The sequence below is a fragment of the Lutra lutra genome, chromosome 1, assembly GCF_902655055.1.
Source record: "Lutra lutra chromosome 1, mLutLut1.2, whole genome shotgun sequence".
Classification (NCBI taxonomy): domain Eukaryota; kingdom Metazoa; phylum Chordata; class Mammalia; order Carnivora; family Mustelidae; genus Lutra; species Lutra lutra.
In genome coordinates this window covers 76,923,325-76,929,774 of record NC_062278.1, presented here as the reverse complement: position 1 = coordinate 76,929,774, position 6,450 = coordinate 76,923,325, and the positions used below count along the sequence as shown (strand labels likewise).

Below are 6,450 nucleotides of genomic sequence, written 5' to 3'. Positions count from 1 at the left end.
ACCCCCCAAAATGAGAGGAGCAGCTCTCAGAGCAGCTGGGCCTAGAGCCCCATTGCCCGTGTACTCACACCGCCCATCCCCTGCTATCTACCTCTGACTTCCTTTCTTTGCTGGAATGGATTCACATTTCAGAAATTGTGTCCGTGGAGGCCTAGACAAACAGACCAAAATGAAACAAAACAAACTGCCTCCAGCCTGCGAGCTGATGAGGGAGTGAACCTTTTCAATCTAGAGCCACGTCTGGAGGCCCCGTGCAAGTCAGACCCTGTTGCGCAGCTTGTCCTGGTTCAGACATTTTCCCAAATGCTGGCTCCGCAGTCTCATGGTGGGTTCCCCCACTTCTCTAGGACTCTGCGGCCATGCCACAGAGAGAGGCCACTCTCCTGGGCCCGTGCCATCTACTGGCACTGGAACACCACCGACAGGCAGTCTTGGAGAGGGTGCCCTTGAAGCTCGGTTCCAGAAGATATTTAACTCAGTGGGTGCCTGGGATCTCAAGGCCAAGTTCCAGGATACCTTCTCCCAGTTTTGCCTGGTTGAGCACACAGAGTGTCTAAAACCAGAAGAGTAAGGCTGGGAAGTGCTAAGAGATTGTCACTTACATTTCCTATTTTCCCTTAGCAGCTCATGATGGAGGGTTGAGGACCTAAGAGGCAGGGCCATATTATGACTTTTGAGGGCTCTAGGCACTTTAACCTTCATAGACCTCTTCCTCCATACAAAATATTTAACTTTATGCTTTATTGTTTTATTGCTATAAGGGACAAATATGTTAATATTATGTATTAAAACATTTTCTTCAACCCAAAAGTTATATTCAGGGGACAGAGTTTGCAAAAAATGCTTCACTATATTTTCTTCCAACTTTGACGATGGCCTTGAGCTCCCTGCTCTCAGCAATGATTTCTAAATCTCCAAAACACTTTAAAGGGTAGGGGAGTGTATGTGAAGGGAAGCATCATTTCCCACACACAAATCACCACAACCCTGTAGTAACAGGAGGATAACAGTTTCCAATTTTAAGGAAATTTATTTAAGCACACAAGCAGAAGTATCGAGAATAAATTTGGTCCTTTATACAAAAATCACTGCAGAGGTACTAGCATTAGTCATGAGAAAAAACTGTTTACAAAGCTACCTTCAGAATCCTGGGCTTCATTATCATAATATTTTCCAGCTGTTGATTTAGTGTCCAGTCATATGATCCACTGAGTCACAAATAGAGAGACATAAAATTGGCAGTGGCTCCTAAATCATTTCACATTTGTCATTTTTAGAATTTATTATCAAGAGACAGTTTATTATAATTTTCCTTGTCAGTGTGGTTCTAATTCACTTTTTCCTACCTCAGAGGTCTACAAATGGATGAAATCCTGAAACTTTCCTGTTCATTTAAAAAGATATTTTAGTTTACTTCAACCAAACACAGAGATGCCAAGCAGTGCACTTAGCAGTAGATCGTGTGTGTCCTCAAATGAGGATGGAATCTTAGAAAACCAGAGAGATTGAGAATTGCTCTTCATAAGGTCAGAACTAAGTGAACTGAATTATTAATGGGAAGAGATAATTTTCCCTCTACCCTTCTAGGTTCTTGGCTGAGACCCCTCCCATGATAAAAAGGGTAATAGGAGAAAAACAAATTTAATTTTGTACCTGTGGGAGCATCACAAACATATGACCCAAAGGCACCCAGGCAATTGAGGTTTTTATGTGTCCTGAACACATATAAAGGGATAGGGTTCTGGGGCTTCAAAGGGGAGGAAGGCAATTCATAGGAAGGTGAGAAGAACAAATATTTGGTAAACAAATGTGCCATGCCTTGCAGATAAGTCTGTCAGATGAAAAGCTTATCACTGGTAATGATTCCCTTCCTGGTACAGGCCCCCATTCTAATTTCACCTAAGCAGTTAAGGGGGAAGTAAAAAGCGTTTCCTGTGTCTGCTGGGTTTTGATTGCCTTCAGCTGAAAATAATCCATGTGCCAAAGTGGCACATTCCTGGTGTGGCTCGTTCTGAACCCCTCATTATCTTAGAGCAGCAGTAAGCAAACTATAACCTGTGAGCCAAATCCAGCCCACTACCTGTTTTTGTATGGCCCAGAAGAATTGTTTTTCATTTTTAATTTTTTTTTAACACTAAAGAAGACTATTTAGTGACAGTTGAAAATTATGTGAAATTCAAATTCTGGTGTCCATAAATAAAGTTTGATTAGAACACAACCATGCAGGGGTGCCTGGGTAGCTCAGTGGTCATGATCTCTGCTGCTTCTTCTGCTGCTGCCTTCGGCTCGGGTCATGATCTCAGAGTCCTGGGATCGAGGCCCACGTCGGGCTCTCTGCTCAGCAGGGAGCCTGCTAACCTCTCTCTCTCTCTGCCTGCCTCTCCGTCTACTTGTGATCTCTCTCTGTCAAATAAATAAATAAAATCTTTAAAAAAAAAAAAAAAGAACACAACCATGCAAATTCATTTACAGATTATCTGTGGCTTCTTTCTTGCTAAAGGCCAGAACTGGGTATTTTTGGCAGAGACCGTATGTCCCACAAAGCCTTAACTTTTTACTATCCAGCTTTTTACAGAAAATATTTGTTGATCACTGTCTTAGAGCAGAAGAATCCTACACAAGATCGAAGCCACCAAGTTTCAGGTAGTCAGGCAACTGAGGCTTGTATACCACTTTGAGATAAGGAACTCTTACCCATGAATAGTATTACTAGTTAACCTCTGGTGGCCTCTTATAATATGCCCAGCCCTTTGCAAGGTGTTTTTGTTTTAAACTTAAAAAAAAAAAAAAATACACTCGGGGCGCCTGGGTGGCTCAGTGGGTTAAGCCTCTGCTTTCGGCTCAGGTCATGATCTCAGGGTCCTGGAATCGAGCCCCGCATTGGGCTCTCTGCTCAGCGGTGAGTCTGCGTCCCCCTCTCTGCCTGCCTCTCTGCCTACTTGTGATCTCTCTCTCTCTCTCTGTCAAATGATTGAATAAAATCTTTAAAAAATAAATAAATAAGTAAAATTAAAAAAAAAAAACACACTCTTTGGCTTTCCTTTATTTCTTGAGGCTTATACAAAACGTGAAACATACAGGAAAGTGTCCCAGCCAGCTTCCCCCACTGGAGGTGCCAACAAACGCTCCTGCACTGCGACCTCCTCACTCTCCTGCCGCCTGGCCTTGCCTCTGGCCGCTTGTCCATCCGTCCGCAGGAGCCTGCTGGGCCCCTACTTGGAGGAGGAGGTCATGAAGCTATTCTCGATGCAAGAGCTCCATGAAAGTGTTGTGACAGCTCCCGGCTTTCCGCTCCAACAGCTTGCACGCCGGCAGCGAGGAGGCCACCGCTGCCGCAGCCGGGGTCCGCCACATCTGGCAGCAGGTGCCGCGCCACACGCTCTTCTGGGGCCAGGAGAGGTGCTGCAGGACACGTCTGCCGTCGAAAGAGAAGATGCGGCCCGGGCTTCAGCTGGCCCTCGGAGCCCGAGAATGAGACCTGCCAGCTGGGACACAGCACCTGCGCGCTCGGCTCGGCGCCCGCTGCTGCGGAGGACGGGGCAGGTACTCCTCAGCCCCACGGCGTGCGCCTGCTGGAAGCGCTGGAAGTCCCCTGGGCGGCTGCCTCGCGGGCCACCTGGATGCCGGCCTCTGGGCTCAACCAGGTGGGGCACCGCCTGGACATCCTGGTGAGTGTGGGCGAGCCCTCCGGAGGGGCGCGCTGGCGGGAAGTGCACAGAGGAGTCGTGGTACGGGGCTCTGGGGTAAGACTGGGAGTCTGCCAGACGTGGGGCGCTGGCCAGGGTGTCATGGGCCGCCCCTCCGCCAGGGCCCCGACGCTCCTCATGGTGGATGCCAGAGATCCCGGAGGTCCAGGTGGGCCGGACTGGCCCCCGAATGCTCTCTCCCTTGGGACCCGGAATCCCAGGGTAGCCTGGAGGTTCAGGGTTTGGAGCAGGCACACTTGAACCAAAGAATCTGCCACCCCCAGCTCACCCTGTTCACCCTTCTACCCAGTGCCTCCTCGTTGACCCTTCTCCCCCTTCATTTCAGCCCTCATGTGCTAGCGTTAGGTGTTTTTATCCATTGTCTTGCTCAATCCTCACAATAACCCATTGAGGTAGACGGTGTCATGGCCTCCATTTTATAGATGAGAACTATGGAGCTGCCGGAGATTAATTCATCTCCAGTCACTCTTGGCAAGTCCCCTAACTGGTTTTTAAACCCAAGACCATCTAACACTAACTATGGTGTCACTGTCACTCTTCTTGCCTTTTTGGCATTGTGGATATTTGCCACTTCCATCTCTGGGTAAAGACTTGCATAAAACTTACTACTGTGCAAATTAAGACTTCCTTTTGTTTGTCCGAATTTGGATCTTTTTAGCTTTGCAAGGGAGCTCTGGGTTAGGTACATTGGTTCTTGGTAAGAGCTGTGTTATCCACCCATAGCTCCTCTTATTGTAAGTATTTGAGTTTCATCTGTCTTAGCCTGTTTTGAGGGAAAGCGGGTGTCCCTGACTTCTGCATATGGAAGTCTCCTCTACTTGTTTCTAGTAGGGAATGGTTTTATTTCTTTTAAGGCAATGACCAGAACAACATATAATATTTTCAGGTTCAACAAACTGGTTGGAGAGTGTTTCTTTTCCTCACCTACCTCTTTCTTAATGATTCTTAGCATTTCATTGTTATTTTGTTTCTTCATCTTGGGACCACAGAAGCAAAATAGGGCAATGTTTTCAGCTTACCCAATCACATTCCTGGAACATAACTCTTGTTTTCCCAGAGCTAAGGATCCTATTATTTTGCTCATATTCGTTTTCTCTGAATAGTTTGAATATCATTTTCCTGCATAGTTCAAATTTTTAGTCCTCATTCTAAAGGGAAAGGTACAGAACAAGCTGTGTGTGTATATGCATATGTGTGCCTAGTGGGGGCATCCGCACTGGGAAGGGCTGCCCAGTGAGTTAGAAGGCCTACCACGAACTAGAGATTCCGAACGTCTTCCCAAGAATATCAGATATGATCTAGTTAGTCTCTGAATTGGAAGTCAACAGACTATCCCCATTACACACGACTCTAGATACATCTTTTAACTGTCAGCTTTTGGGGTACCTGGGGAGCTCAGCTGTTAAGTGTTGGACTCTTGATTTTGGCTGGGGTCGAGATCTTAGGGTCCTGAGATTGAGCACCCCCCCATCCCAGCTGCATGGGGCTCCCGACTCAGCAGGGAATCTGCTTGAGGATTCTCGCCCTCTCCTTCTGCCTTCTCCCCCACCTGTGCACTCTCTCTCTCTAAAATAAGTGTATCTTTAAAAAAAACAAGTCTTCACAGAGACAAGTATCTATTACCCAAGCTATGTGGATGAAGCAGTTCTTTTTTTAAAAGCCACCGTCCCCTTTGGGGGCACCTGGGTGGCTCAGTTGGTTGAACATCCAACTCTTGATTTCGGCTCAGGTCACCCTCTCAGGGTCCTGGGATTGAGTCCCCGATTTGGCTCCCTCCTCAGCAGATAGTCTCTTTGTCTCCTTTTCCCTCTGCCCCCCCCTCTGCTTGCTCTTTCTCTCTCTCTCAAATACAGAAGTCTTTAAAAAATAAAAAATAAAAGCCCCCCTTTTCTTACAAAGAGTAAAAACGTTATTTTGATTTTGATATATTTTACTCCTGTCTTCTTAAATATATTTTCCAAAACATCTATTTCTTCCAGGTTTATAGATAAATTTTCATGTAAGCATAATTTCAAATCAAATGCCTCGACATAATTGCCAGTTGGTAGCAGAGGCTTGACCCTGACCAGCTCTTAACAGTACATTTTTAGGCTCGCTGTAGTAATCAGTTTCTCAGGCTGTGTGATTTGAGATAATATCATTCATCAAGCTGGATGAGAGAGACTGTATAATTCCTGCCTAGCAGTTTATTTCCAGAACGAAAGATTCTTTCTGGACATTCATGTAGCTTTTTCAAAGTTTGCGTAAGTGTTTTTCATTATTTCTCTATGATATTCATGCTTATTCTGTCTACTCAGCTAACTTCTCCCAGTTCCTTTTTGGAAAACCTAACAAAAATTTCATCCACCTTCACTGTTGAATACATTTTCTATCTTATATTTGTGGTTTTTTTTTTTTAATTTTGTTTTGCTTGGTTTTTTTTGTTTGTTTGTTTTTGTTTTTTTAGAAAACCAAGATCATAAATACAAACTGAAATCAAGAAAATGCTTTTGTGGTAAACATCTCCACCTGTGTGGTGTCCCTGTCAACTGAGCTTGGCATACTTCCTCAGCCAAGGTAAGCATTACCAATGTCCCGAGTCCTCCCAGGTTCCTGACAACATAGGGCAACTAATAAAGAAAACTTCCTAAAAACAAAAAACAAAACAAAAAAAAAAACAAAATAACAACAACAAAAAAAAAACCCCAAAAAACAAAAAAGAAGACTGTTCCTCTTATGCCCCCATGTAATCAATGTAAATTGT

At 45.0% G+C, this 6,450-nt stretch overlaps 1 pseudogene; it reads right to left on the bottom strand.

Moving 5' to 3' along the window:
• Positions 1-3,212: 3,212 nt before the first annotated feature.
• LOC125098141 (collagen alpha-1(XVIII) chain-like) lies at positions 3,213-4,113 on the bottom strand (annotated as a pseudogene).
• Positions 4,114-6,450: the final 2,337 nt, after the last annotated feature.